Genomic DNA, 15,171 nt, shown 5'->3' with positions numbered 1-15,171 from the left:
AATTGATGCGACAGACCAATGCCAGATTGTAGTGGTTGAATTATATAACACACGTTTCACTAGTGTAGTTGAGCAATGGAACAACGGGAGAAAAATCTTCATTCCATCATCCACTCAAAAGACTGTTGGTACTAATACATACATACATACATACATACATATATATATATATATATATATATATATATATATATATATATATATATATATATATATATATATGTTTTGTCGAAACGGATACAAGGTCTTAGAAAAACCAACATGGTGCTATGTTGCGACAGGGGATAGGTAACTAGTTTTCAGTAAACAACACGCCGCAAAAATAAGTTGTTCACCCCATGTCTCATACAAAATCCGCGATGACAACCGAGACGACAAAGACACTACAAAGTGGGTAACATCTAGCGTGGCAATGGGTGGTGGCAGATAATGTGATTAGACGTCGAAGGCAGAGTCGGATGGTGCTAAAACAGTCCACAATGCTTTGTGAGCTAGCTTTGAGAAGTTACCCTGGATCTTCAAGCTCTCGTGCAAGCAGTCCCTGTTGGTTTTGAAAACATTTTGCTGTCAACAAAGACGTGCATGGTGTGTCAACCACATACCTTGTTATAACATTTTGCTCTGAACTTTAATGCAAAATGTTGTACATGTACTGCACGGAGTCAAGAGAAGAAATGGTGGCAACTGTCTTTAACATACCTTTGTGAGCGGCATTTTCAGCTTGTCACCGTCGAATTGACGAGCGATGTGGATGGCACACGCTCCAGATTCAGCACTAAAAAACATTGAGGAAACGAAAAATCCTAAGATTGTGAGTTTTGAATGGTTCTATCAAACAGGCCAAATGATTACATATTTATTATGCAAAGGACTTACGTAGTGAAATGGGCGTCCGTCGTAGGTTCGTGCTTCATGCGCCAATTCTTGTTGACTGCCGGCCAGCCAGCATAGAATTCATGAAGACATGCGAACAATGCATTGTGCAGTTTCCATGACGTTGCTTCATCACGGTCCTTCCAGGGGAGAGATTGCACCGTCTTGTGATACAACGGGTCCAGCAAATTGATAACTTTCATTTGCATGTCCCAAACTAGAACCAACCACCCTTCGGGCCTTGGCACCGGTGTGATGAACTGTGGGATAACATAGGGATGTCAGCTGTATGCCGTGCAAGTGAGTCAACGTACTATTATGGAAAACATCTAGTGCTCAACCAGAAAATTACCATTTTGGACGAAGTTATATCATACTTGCGATAAGCAGAGGCTAACTGCCACTGGATTGACACGTGTGCAGAAAATAGCAGTCAGACAACACTAGTGGCTTCGTTGGCAGAAGGAACACATGTTGTTAGACAAGAGAAAACAGTTTAATAAATGGAACTGATAAATACTTGGAAGGTTTGTAGCTTACTGGAAAGTCCGGTTCAATTGGGTGCCTCCAGCTTAAGTAAGGGTTTGCAATTTCAGCATACGCATCAAGTTGAGCGAAACGCCTAAACAGGATTGACATCAATTCATGGCCTATGATGTTATTGCCAACTAGCTGGTCACGTAGGACAAGACCAGATATCCGAACAAAACTTGGGTTCTCATGGACGAGAAAGTTCCTTCATGTAGTACAGTGATTCATTAGTGTGGGCAAATTAAGATGAACTGCTTACAATGTGATGGTAGAGAAATGAGGGAAACTCGTTACACTGGTGCATGCACATACCCAGATAGCTCGGTGTCGGGAGCAGACAGGAGGTACTGCTCAATTATCTCAGCAACACCAGCCTGTGGAGGATAGGGTACAACTCCCCTGACCCAAGGATCAGTCTAGAAGCTGGGCCGAGCTACGTTTTTTTGGCCAGGAAGATCGGCACACCTCTCACCAAAAACAGTTGTACTACCATCATTTGGGAGATCGATGTACAATTCACTAATCGCTTACATGTTTTCCTCGGAAAACTGGGTCACCGTTTGTATAAATGGGCAAAGAGCAGAGCCCAACCGATTTTCATTGCTTTGATAGGATTTGTGTGCAGTTTTAACCCGCTTGCTCGTGGAAATGTTGGCTACAATGAAAAAACGGCGGCGTGAATTCAACTAGTATAACTGAGCAAAATTAGGAAACGGTGGGGGAGGTTACCTTCACATGGAGATAGGTTTAGTCGGTGGCCCTGAATGACATTTTTGGCTGGTGTTCTCATTGCATCAGTTGTTCATGGAAAAGGGGCGTAAATTATAGTACATACATGGAGAACAAAAAAAATGCACCTAGTGGACAAGGAGGTACCATTGGGGGCATTGTCAGGTCTGGGTGGGCAGTCGTCATAGCCACGTGCTGCACAACATGTACATGTGCGGGGACGGGCAGCATAAATCTTGTCAGCAAACTTCATCATCTCGAGTTGGATGTGGCCACGTGCAGTTGTTAGGTGCGAGATGCAGCGAGCATTGACTTCCTTTAGAAGAACAGTGGTTTCATCGTTCGCCTGAAGCATGAGATGGAGTTGGCAACGTCAATCCTTGTGGCTAATGATAATGCTTGTGAGCAGAAACCGGTACATATGAACACTTCAACAAAGAGAACTAACCAGATGCGGGTACTGCCTCCGGTGGTAGTTTGAGAAATCCATGGGCCCTAGCAGCCGTATGGTCGTCGGCGTCATTTCAGAAATCAAATTATGTTTCTGCGCTGAGCTAGGTGCGTCCCTCGGAGATGTCGCGCTTGCAGTACCACCTCAAGACAAACTTGGCTGCATCGGAGAATAACCGTGTTTCTGGACTCTGACAGCTCCACAACAAGAAACTTTGATCTCTCATAACACACAGTTGAGTGATGGCGTAGCTTCAAAAGTAATGGCATTATCATTAAACTGAAGGTGAAACAGTTGCATGCAGATAAAAATGGACATGGCAAATGACAAAGACTCACCATAGCGCTGGCATAGGATGTGGTTCCCTTGCCAACATCAGTGGCCTGAGTTATCATATTGCGGACTGACTTTTGATCAAACTCCTTGACCCTGGGCAGAGTAGAATGATGTTTGTTGAAGATTCCCTAGTCGAGGTTGTCTAGAACAAAAATCTGTGAAAGAGAGTGGAATACATTAGTTGGACGTAATTAAAGGTTAAAAGGATTTAATTGTTGCATATGGTCAACCAGTGGTGCTACCTGCAGGAAGAAATGGCAGCCTACTAAGTTACTGACGGGGTTGCCTGAACGGATGTCATTCTTCAGCCTCTTAACTCCATCTAGCATAGCTTGAATCAAATATTCACACCAATTGAATTGGGATGTCATCTTCATGTCAGCCAGAGCCCCCCCCAGAAATCGATGGTGGCGTAATCATGCTTTGTGGTCGGTGCTAGCACATGGCCCATGACGAAAATAACAAAGGCAATTTGGAAGCAGTCCTTCTCTAGCTTGCTTGATGATTCAGAAATGTCCCTCCTGAGGAAATCTTCACATGCGCGAAGGCTGTGTACCCCCTTCTTGTCCATTCCCAATGCGGTCTTTATGAATTGAACCGCCTCCGGCTTGATGTGACCATCACGGCCCTTTATGTTGCGATGTCCACACGGGATTCCAAAAACCTTGGGAACATCCTCTGGCCAGAATTTCAAAACCTTGTTAGCAGCCAGGACAATTGCGCACCGGGTAGTGCTGACCTTGCTCATTGTCCAAGTGCTGAATTTTAGGTTCAATGTCTGCAGCATCTGGAGGTGAAGCATGCCACCAAAACCAATGCTTGTAATGAGAAAACGCTTGTAATCGTTGAATGACCAGATAACCTCGACCACATGCTTGACAGACATACGAGATGTTGCTGCTGGACATGACTCTGGTAGAGCACTCTCTGCTGAATCATCACTTGGCAAATTCGGAGGGATCTCTAGGTTCTCACCACATGTGTCCCCTCCGCAACTTGCTGCATCCGACATGTTTGGCCTGCAAACATGAACCTAAAAATAAAAATTGATGTTGTGCAAATGAAAATTGAGCCCAATGTTCAGTAAAGAACAGTACAGATGGTTGAAAGTATGTTGTTCAACTTAAAATGATTAGGACTACAAAATGATCTCTGCTAACTCAAGGCAGTACACTAATAGATGTGTAGACAGTAAAACAGCAGGCAGAGGAAATATTGGGTCCCAGTACATCCCTGTAACTACAGATAATGGGATCCGATACATCTCTGGAACCCAGTACACTAATAGATCTGTAGGCATAGGTAATGCTAATGGATTTGCAGATTCAGTGGAGCTAAGCAGGGTGTGGGCCGAGCAGGAAAGAAATATAGTCTGCCGACCTTACGAGCTGTTGGATCTTGAGCAAATGGGTGTAATAATCCAAGAAATCATTGTAGGGACTTACATATGTGATAGCGCATGATGGGGGAAAAGTGATGTGCATGAGGGCGGACCTGGATGAGAGCTCGATCTGGACACCGACCAATGCCGCGGGCGAGGGGGATGGCCAGAGCCGAGCTGTGCGAAGCAGAGTCTTCCCGGTCGCTGGACAGAGAAAGAAGAGGATCTGATTGAGAGGGAGAGAGAGGACAATGAACTAAGCGGTGGGAGCCTGCAGGGAAGTGATCACGGGTTGGGCCGCACTGGGCGGCCACGTGAATAACTGTGCAGGCGAAAAAAAATGGATCACTGCCGTTGATGTTACTACACGTGGGCAACTAAAAAATTACGAGAAAAACCAAAAACTTGGTTTCACGTATGAATGGGATGGTCATGGGGGCGTGTCCCCGTTTGCACAGTGCGCGTCACATTAACGTACATAAAAATGAAAATGCCATTCGGTGTCACCACAAATATAATAATTCATAGACGTGATTGCATTAGAACGAAATGCCAGTGACCGTCACAAAATGAACAAAGCGGGTGGTCCCAAGTACAAAGCAGCATACACAATAGATTGGTCTAACTACTGAACTCTGGACTTAATTAAGCGGCTAATACTGACTGCAGCACCATACATGACTCCTGACAAGAAAAACTAAGCGCTCTGCTGAAAGACTAGGAACACCAGTGCGACCACGAGGATGAAGTTTGTTCCAGCCAACACCAAGGCTGTGCGCTGGCTGTCAATGGAGCAACATGGCTGAGCACCACGGTGTGGATTCTGCTGCTGAACCTGCGCCTCCATGTGTGCATGCGGTGGCTGAATCTCTGGCTGCATGCGGTCTTCAAAGCTGTCGGTCCGCCTGTACCGCTGCGGTATCGGAGAACCCGAGTGCCTAGAAATGGCGGCGTGAAGCGCGTACGGCTGGATAAGGCTAGCACGGGTCAGCTCCGGCAGGTACGTGTCCGTAGATCTAATGAATCCACACAGCCCAGCCTGCATGGAATCGACATTGAGAAACTGAGGAGAGATCCATCTCAAAAAAGTAAATGGATGTTCTTTGAGGACAGATGGGGACTTACATATTTCCTCACGCACTTGTAGAAGCGAGATCCGACTCGAGACATGTACGTGGACGTGGTGTATCTATGCGCGAGCTCATATGAGCTCGTTATCTAGGACGTTCGCTGACGCGCGGAGATGTGTGCCAGTTCTATATACGTGCTTTCTGGGCCGGTTAAGAAATGGTCACTGTGGCAAAATACGTAGATGGCAGGCGCGGTTGGTGGGCCGCATTCTGACAGGCAGAGGAACGTCCGTTTCGGGTTGAAGAGGTGGGCCGTGGATCAGAACAATTTTTTTCCGTCTAGTCCCTGGCACCGAGTGTGAGATTTCCCGTTTGCTGGGCCCATGGCAGGGATTAAGTCCTCGGTGTGGTGGGTTCGGATAGGGGAGAGTTGACCTAGATTTCGAAGGGCTGGCGGTGAGCGGCGGCGGCGGCGGCGGCGACGGCGACAAGGATGGAGTTCCTGATGTAGCCTATACGCGGGTATGTAAACCTGGCTGTTTGCCTGCGTTGTAGTTACCTGAGACCGTAAATGTGTTCATTCCTAGCCGATTTGCGTGTGCGCGCTGCAGATCGACTTTCCTTGAAGAGGTTGGGGAGAGTTTGGTGCCCGACCCTGTGGTGGCCGGTGCGGTCGATGCTGAGATGGTACTGCAGCATTAGTTGGTGGCGCTGGAGACGGAAGGACACCAGTTGCGGGTTCAGGTTCAGCCAGCAGCTACAGGGGAGGGGCAGATCTTGATACGCTTCCATGTGGATGAAAAACTGTCTTGTCTTGCTGCATCGGGTGGTAGTATCTCGGTCAGAGTGAGGCTTCGTTCTCGAGTTGTGCCCCTTTACAGTAGTGCAGTCACATAAGACATCAATAACTGGATATGTTGGTGCCATGGAATGGAATGAAATGGTTGAGTACAATCAGTGTTATTTAATTTCTTGCGAGGCTAGATTGCGTAAGCAATGTGAGTTACAAGCTGGAAATTTAAGCAGTTAATTGTCATGTCCACTTATTGCTGAACAGAGCAGCACGTTCGTAGCAAATTTTCAAATCTATGAATTACAGACACGATACGATGGGTAGTAGGTGTGCGGCAGAAGCAAATAGTGGACTGATGAGAGTAGGAATATGGTTTAAGAGTTGTTGGGTAATAAATTCCAAAACATGGTTAGCCTGCCTACCGTTTATTTGTATGTACAGCTGACATAAGAAGCTGTAAGTAATTTTTCCATGGATTGTACTGTAGGTGAGATATTAATAGAAGAAGCTCCTGGCTAGTTTTCGGAGAGAAATTGCATATAAGTATAAAAAATGTCTTGGTTTTCACAATCAATTACGCGTCTTTGTGGAAGAAAAAGTGTATTGTCTTGCTGTCATCGGGTGGGAGTATCTCGGTCATAGTGAGGCTTCGTTCCCGCATTGATCCCCTTTACAGTAGTGCTGGCACATAAGATTGAATTTATGCTCACTTCAAGCATGAAGTACTTGCTGCTCACAACATGCAGTGTGATTGCAGGTTGAGGATAGGTGCCGCTGCACCAAGTAGGCCGCCTTGCCTGAACCATGTCAGTGCCTTCGAGATGGCTGTTCGAAACTATGCTGAGAATCCTAGAGACAATGTGGTCACAATAACTATTGGCACGAAATTTGACTCCGTTGGAGAGGCTTATGACTTCTACAATTTGTATTCATGGGAGAAGGGCTTTGGGATCAGATATGGCAAGAGTCGGCTTAATGTGGAGAGGGTTAAATGCATGCAAGAAATTGTCTGTGGTTGCTCGGTAAGTATGATTTGATGTATTTATGTAGTGTAGAATTTATTGGGGTTCATCAAGCTTGACGTGACTTGAATAAATCTACTTGTGGTCCATATTCCTTAGGGAAAGGCTGGTGTCAAAAATACAAGATCATGCCGCTGCGAATGCCCGACTCTAATAAGGCTCCTACGAGCAGAAGATAATGGGTGGTATATTGCAGAGCATAGAGATACTCACAACCACTCGTTGTTGCCTAACTTTGGCGAGACACTCCACTGGCCATCGCACAAGCATAGAGATGTTTACACAAGAGATCTTGTGAAGCAGTTGCGGCAGAATAATGTAAATTTGGCTAAGGTGTACAGCATAATCGGTGGTTTCTTTGGATCGATGGAGAATGTCCCCTTCACAAAAAGGTCTTTGCGCAGCCTCTGTGGTCGAATTAACCGAGACCACGCAGAGGATGATGTGAAGAAGACAATGGATGTATTTGCAGAGATTGGTGCTAAAGATCCGCATTTCACGTATAGGGTCCAAGCTGACAGTGATGGCAGAATTAGGAATTTGATGTGGGCTAGTGGGAACAGCAGGCTGCAGTGCTCTTTCTTCGGGGATGTCATAACCTTTGACACAACTTATAGGACAAACTTGTACGACATGCCATTTGGTTTGTTTGTTGGTGTGAACAACCATTTCCAGAGTGTGATTTTGGCGGGAGTGCTGGTTCGTGATGAGACTGAGGATAGCTTTGTGTGGGTTTTCTCTGAGTTCCTTCGAATGATGGGCAGATCCGCACCGGTAACTATACTCACAGGTAAGAAAGAGATTTTTTAAATCTTGTGGATATTCGTCCATGGTTTTTATTCGGGAGCGTATATTAATTAGTTCGCATTGCATTGTTTTCTTCTCTCAGACTAGAACCATGCTATGGAGCTGGCTATCAACAAGGTCATGCCAAATACAACACACAGGTGGTGTAAATGGCATGTGTTGAAGAAAGCAAAGGAGACACTTGGGTCGTTATATACGGAGAAAAGGGAATTCAGGGCAGAATTTTACAAGGTGATAAACCACATGCTCACGGAAGATGAATTCGAGAAAGGTTGGGAGCTGCTGCTGGATAAATACAAGCTAAGAGGTCATGATTACATGACACAATTGTTTGAGATTCGTAAGAAATGGGCGAAGCCTTACTTCAAGGGGGTATTCTGTGCGAAAATGACAAGCACACAGCGGAGTGAGAGCGCGAACCACATGCTGAAAAATTATGTCCCTCCTGGATGCCCAATGCACATGTTTGTGCAGAAATACATGAGGCTTCAGTTCGATCGCGAATTGGAGGAGAATTACGAGGAGAAACACACATGCATTGTAAGTGCATATATGATGTTCGGGAAATTTTTTATGTGCTAACGAGCATGGTAGTACTATGAAAGGAAAAATGCCTAAATTTCTGATGTTCTGGCAAATTTGCAGGGGAAGCCACTGATGAGGGCTAATCTTGTAGTGGAGAGGCATGCAAGCAAGATATACACACGAGCTATGTTTGAACAGTTTGGGCATATTTTGTATGAGTGCAGAGCTTATCAGGTTGAGGAGATTGAGAAACACAAAACATACATGGCAATACATAGCGAAGCATAGAAAAGGGAGAAGTGGTGTAGAGCATCTTACAAGGTGACTATGCTCGACGGTGGAGATGAGTTTGATTGCGAGTGTGGACAGTTTGCGCATATGGGACTGCTTTGTGGTCACGTTCTGAAGGTTAGTTGTCTGTCATAGTTATGTAAAAAAATCATTCTGTTCGGCGTGGAATGGCCTAATATTAATTTACTGTTTGCCTGATGATTTGTAATGTATGCTGATTACTAGATTGGTTTTATCATAAAACAATCACCGGGTAAATGGTGTTAGATTTTGGATATGGTATGGCAAGCAGGATGTAGATGAAACTCGCGGGCTAAGCCATGTGAATGTTGTTTTGTTCATGCAGGTCTTGGATTTCAGTCGAGCTAAAGAAATACCGGCGAAGCATATCGTGAAGAGGTGGACAAAGGATGCAAGAGATGTTCTACCTGCTCATCTAGCTCAGAACCAAAAAGACAGTATGCAAAACAATCCTTTCTCTTATAGGCATTTCACCATGTACATGCATGCGATGGAACTAGTTAGGCTAGGGGACACCAGCGTTGAAGCGTACAACAGTCTGATGGACCTGTTTAGGGCAAATTTGACAGTAATGCTCCCATTCGCGGAAATTAGAGATGGTCTAGGACTATAGGATAGACTGGCAGATAAGGGCGCAGTTGTGAATGACAATGTGGGCGGAGTTGCTGCGGACCTTCCGGATAATGATTCTATGTCAAGGACAAGCAACCGGTTGGATGGCCTGCTGGCTCTGGCAAAAAGGAAAGAGATGGGGCGACCCACGACAAGCAGGGAGAAGGCTCCGTATGAAGGGCTAAGCAAACGGACCAGATTCTGCATGATTTGTCGTAGACAAGGTCACAAGCGAACAACATGCCCTGAGCGCGGTGACATACCAAAGCAACCAAGGAAGCCTGCTAGGTGCAAGAACTGTGGTGTCGAATGACACCGGCGGAACAATTGCAACAAAGCAATGGAACTAAGACTCGCTGGAGGTGTGTGAAGAGTAGTGGTAGTCTGAGGCCACCTGTGTGTTATGATATGAAACCTTATTTTATCGCGGGACGTGATGTCGTGCTTGTAACCGTCTGATTAAAGTCCAATTTCAAGGTGTCCCTATTTCTAACTAAGATCTGTTAATATTCAGACTTGCTGCTGGCAAACACCTACTCTGTTGGATTTTTCAGGTTTTACTGTCTGTATGAGTGTCTGTATGAGTTGATTCAGTGTAGTACTGAATTCAGGCTAGATCCCAAGATGTGTGACTGCGTGTGTGTGTGTGGCTGTGGTTTTCTTATATTTTTAAAACATGACATGGGGTATGGGGTGGTGTCAAGTTCTCTGTGAATGTGTGCCAGGTGTCAAGACGCATGGCGCAGTAGAGAGGTTTGAAATTTGAACGGCCTGAGCGGGAAAGAGGTGCCTGTGCTGCTATAAAAGATGAAGCAAGCTGCAGACTGGGGGGGACGGCTTCAGTGCGGTCAAGCCAGCTCCATTGTTGTGCTACTTGGGAAGATGGAGGCTACAGCTTCATACGGTTCTATTTTGACCGGGGTCAACCTGCAAGAGGTTTGTCCCTTCACTACGAAATCAACTCTCTGTTTCAAATTCCTTACATCCAGATGTCATTAGCGAGAGTTTGGGAGCAGGTTCCTTCGAACGGGATTGCTTCTGAAGGGAGTGTGAACCAAGTAGCATCTGATGCCTCAACCGGGCCTGTGCAATCAGATATTACGAGCGGGTCAATGCAGGTGCGTGACTGGTGTGTGTGTGTGTATGTGGCTTCTTGATCTCATTGATTCATGTGGTTCTCTTTTTCCTCGTTGTTCTTCAGAAAATTTGGTTCTTGGGGAGAGCTTCATATGTGGACGATGCATCTGTCGATGAAGAACAGGAAGTTCAAGGAGACGCTGGATTGGATCCAGAAGTTGGTGGCGTGGAAGGCACTGGCGATCACGATCCCGATGGAATCGCCTGGGTTAGGATTGTTGATGATGAAGAATTTGAGGACGGAGAAGGATCGGCTGCTCCACACGGTGATATGGGTGAGGACGATGGAGAAGATGAAGTAGTGAGCCCAGCATCTAAGCGTCAATGGCTTGGGTAGGCAAGGGAGTCAGGGCGTGTTTGTGGAGTGTGTACAGTATGTCTCATTGTAATTAGGAGTGTGGGATGCGTTTTTTGTTAAACAAAGACGACGGTCTTTGTTCTGTCAGCTGGTTATTAGCATCGGGGGTTGAGCATTAGAGTAGTTGGGAATTGTTGTATGGTGGCTACCTGGGGTTGAAGAATTTTTTATTTGCCATATGAGGTGTTCTTGAAGCTTGCATGCCTGTAAACGCTAATGGGGCCCATGGCCAAGGGGTTTAGCTGTTAGTGGCAGTGTGGCTGACTGCAAGCACTGCATGTCCATCCAGCCCCCGATTGTTGTGCCGGTGATGCCTGGTGGAACCGCACGGCCAGGGTGGTCCGGTAGCACGGCGCGGGTGGGGGGGGGACATCCTCTGTGTTTGTCACAAGTAGCAAAAATGGAACGAGCGATCAGTTGTTTGTTTCCGGTTCTAGATGCGTGTCAGGTCCCTGGACTGGTCCCAAATGGAAGTAAATGCTCCCTGCCCGTGCACCCATTACTCAGGTAGTGGTGTTCCATTTCAAGCCCGTAAAGCCTGTGGTTAAAATGGAAATGGGTTTGTACCGGAACACGTGTGCGCTAGAATGCAGGACTCAGCGGTACACCAAAAATGTTGTTCCCTCATGTTCGGTGAGACCCCGAGCAATGTGCAGCGGGTAGAGGCGGGAAAGTTCCCGCCGAGGCAACCCAAAATATCTAGTGCTGTAGCATTTTTGTTGATGAAAAAAAGTTGATGCGTATTTAGCACTGTGGTGGTAAAAAGTTGTCAGGTGGCAGGGGGCCTTGGGTGAAACCGAAGCGACTATTACCTCCCTTGGGGTAGCAGCTGCGGTATTTCTCACTCCATTCCCCAACCCCAATCTCCATCTCTCTCACAGCAGCCTGGGGGAGAACAAGGGCGGAGCTAGGTCTGGGTAAGCGGCGCAGATCCACTATCCGGCGGGCTTCTAGGCGGCTCACTGGTGAGTAACAAGAGCGCGTGCGCTGGCGATGAATCTGCACCGCTCTCTCATCCATATTGTTGTTCTTCCTCCTTGGTGATCTCATTTGTGACCTCTGCTCTCTGCTACGGCCATGTCTATTTGAATGCAGGAGGTGGATGGCGACCGATGGCAGTCCGGGGAGCCGCAAGCGGCACAGATCGATCGATGAACCAGATGAGGCGGGAGGATCTAGCCGGAGAAAAAGAAACAAGCGTTGGGGGAGCTTGTCCATGGTGGTGTCAGCTAGCGGCTCGCCGGTGGTCGAGCTAAGAAGGAGGGCAACATACTCGAGCATGTTCGCTACTCCGCCACTGCTGACCATCGGCCCTGTTTTCTACACCGTCGCCATTCCCACTGGTCTAGCTAGCTTGCTCACTAACCGGTATGCCAGAACCGTAGATCGGAAATTCTACGAAACTCTGCTTTCCAGGGTGAACCCAAGAAACATGACATTTGTATTTTGGGACGGTGAGGTGCGAAGAATCACGGTTAGGGATGCAGTTAGGATCTTTGGGGTGACTGGTAGAGGTAGGTTAGTTGAGTTCGGGGCACCACCTCACAGATCTGACTTGATGGATAACATCAGGAGGTATCTACGCATAGAGGGCACGGGGGCTGTTAGTGTGAAAGACTGTAGAGAGGTGATTAGCAAGATCAACCCTTGTTGCATGACCAGGGAGGACACAGTTGCTTTCATGGTAGCTGTCACCATAGTTGTGTGCGCCACGTTCATTGGTCCAAGGCAGTCCGTGCATGTCATTCCTGAAGAAATATTGCTGGTCGTGCAAGACCCAACGCAGATTGGGTCACAAACCGGGGGGCCTACTTGCTGGAGATAGCTAGAAGGGCTACAAGAAGGCTGCATGCGGACGTACTTGCCGGCATGGATGCTTCTATCCTGTGTGGCAATCCACTTTTCCTTAAAGTGAGTTGTTGGAATGCACCTTTCAATCATTGTGCATGTCTTTATGTTGCTCTCAGCACTAAAAAGTTATGTGCCTTTCTAACCTTTTTGTTTGTCGTCTGTTTCACTCTTGACTGGATTGACTTTGGGAGGCATAACTTGCATCCAAACTTATGGCCAAGGATAGCAGCTTACACACATGATCAAGTTGCAAAGCTAATTAAGCCACTGAAGGCTAATCCTGCTGCTTACAGAGTAAGTACAACATGTACTAAATGGAAGGAGTGGGTGCGCACATCTTCAGTGAAATGAAAATTGCAGGACTAACACTGTCAGCTTTTGCTCTGTTGCAGACAATGCCTGATGGATACATTACTAATCTTGAGATGCAGTGGCATCCTTTGGTAGCAGGCAACATATCTCTGGTGATATCTTGCATCCTGAAAATTATGTAAGAAATCCTGTTATTTTTTTGCCCAATGCTAATTGTGATAAGCATGCAGGACAATGTAGAAGAGATTTGGAGGTTTGAAGATGATGAAGCTGTGGATACCGGAGGTATTGTCTTGGCTACAACATTGGGGGAACCGCAGCCTGTCGCTAGCGTTAAGTGCATCAAAGGTTGAAAAAACAACCAGGCAGTCAAATGTGGTGTGCCACGTCGCTATTTACCATTAATGATCGGAGGCATTATTGCTTTGTCATGCAGGTGGAGTACTTGCTGTTGAACCTACTATGATATCAACACCGCCAGCAATGCCGGCTTCAACAACTACCCCAGTTAGGCGGTCTACCAGGCTAAGTGCCGTAGAGAAAGGCAAAAATGCAGCTGATGTGGAATCTGCCATGGATTCATCTGACAGTGATGAGAACAAAGAGGAAATGCGTGAGCGGCGCTCCAGGAACGCTGCTCGTCACCTACGAAGACAAGGTTAGTGCCTTGCGCAGTGGCAAGCGTGTAGCAAAAATATATATTTAACCATGAGCAAATTGGTACATAATAGCATTATCCTTAAAATCGCGTAGATATGTTTGGGGGCGAAGCTGAGCAAGGGATACGTCTGGAAGATTGTAGAGGTATGAATTTGGTACTGCTTTCATAGGTGTGTAATTTTAAGTTCTGGAGGTTGATTTGACCAAGCTGCCTGAAATTGTAAAAAACTTTAGGACCTGCACGGCACGCCCGTGTAGTGAAACAAAGAAATGTGGTTGCAAGACAGGGCGCAAGGGGCGGAGCTGGTGCCGGATGCAGGCAAAACAGGGCTCCAACTGATGGTGCGGAGCCAATATCAGGTATTCATGTCATATATCTGAAAATAAGCGCGCGTGTAGTTAAATTCTTTTGGGCACCTAACAAAAACAGCTAGGCTTGTTGGGACTGTGCATGTGCTGCTAGTGAGATGGACGCTATCCTGCAAGAGATTACAGCAATGCAATGTGGCCCTGTTGAAACACAACCAACTGTGAAAGATGAGGTTGAGGTGTATGGCAGTCAACTACCTCGTGTGGTAGACATTGACGGGGAGTGTGCAATGCAGCTTCAGACTGAGCTGGTTGAGCAATGTAAGTCGCTGAATTTTTCGAAAGTTCAATTATTTGAGACAATGGCAGTATGGTGGTGTCCAGAGGAAATGAATTTATATATGTTGACAAAATGACCCATGACAAATGCAGATGTGCTTGAGGAAACAACTCGTGATGCGAACCACCACTTATTGTTGATTGCGCCACGAGGAGTTCTGTATGCAGTGAATATTGAAAGCCTTGAGTCCAATTTTGAAATGTGGTCTGACCATGATCACGTAAATAAGGTCGACACTGACAGAAGGCTGAGGGAACAAGAAAAGCATGATGCAGAAGTGGCAAAAAAGATCTTGGAAGATGAAGAGAGGGAAGCAAAAGAGCAGGAGGAGAAAGATGAGGAAGTTGCAAAGAAGTGTCAACAGGAGATTGATCAGAACGCATGGGACCGAGTGGCAAATGATACTCATGTTGCAGAAATGTACCAGAAGCTTTATGATCGCAACGGTGAGTATAATCATAATAATTCAACAATTAGATGGTCCATGAAAATAAGCATGGAAATGTCTAGGGGTACTAATCCGTGCATGTGTTTCGTGCAGGCACTGACGAGCAAATGGAGATGCTATCTTCTCGTGTGGTTCTTGTTGATCCAAGGGGGCCAAGGGCGACTGCAGGGCAATCATCAGATGCAGGTGTGTGACAGAAGAAACAATTCATAGATACGCGCTGCAAAAATGACGTGGAGATGAGAACCTAACAAAACTTTCTTCTTGAAGATGCAGTGGTTCAGACCAGCTTAGATGATTATTACTACTGTCGG

The 15,171-nt window shown here is 46.4% G+C and overlaps 1 pseudogene; it reads left to right on the top strand.

Annotated features, from left to right (window-relative positions):
* Positions 1-6,985: 6,985 nt before the first annotated feature.
* On the top strand, positions 6,986-14,018 carry LOC119350976 (annotated as a pseudogene).
* Positions 14,019-15,171: the final 1,153 nt, after the last annotated feature.

The sequence above is a fragment of the Triticum dicoccoides genome, chromosome 1B, assembly GCF_002162155.2.
Source record: "Triticum dicoccoides isolate Atlit2015 ecotype Zavitan chromosome 1B, WEW_v2.0, whole genome shotgun sequence".
In the NCBI taxonomy this organism is placed as follows: Eukaryota; Viridiplantae; Streptophyta; class Magnoliopsida; order Poales; family Poaceae; genus Triticum; species Triticum dicoccoides.
Note: the sequence above shows the minus strand (reverse complement) of the source record. Positions and strands in the feature narration are given on the sequence as shown.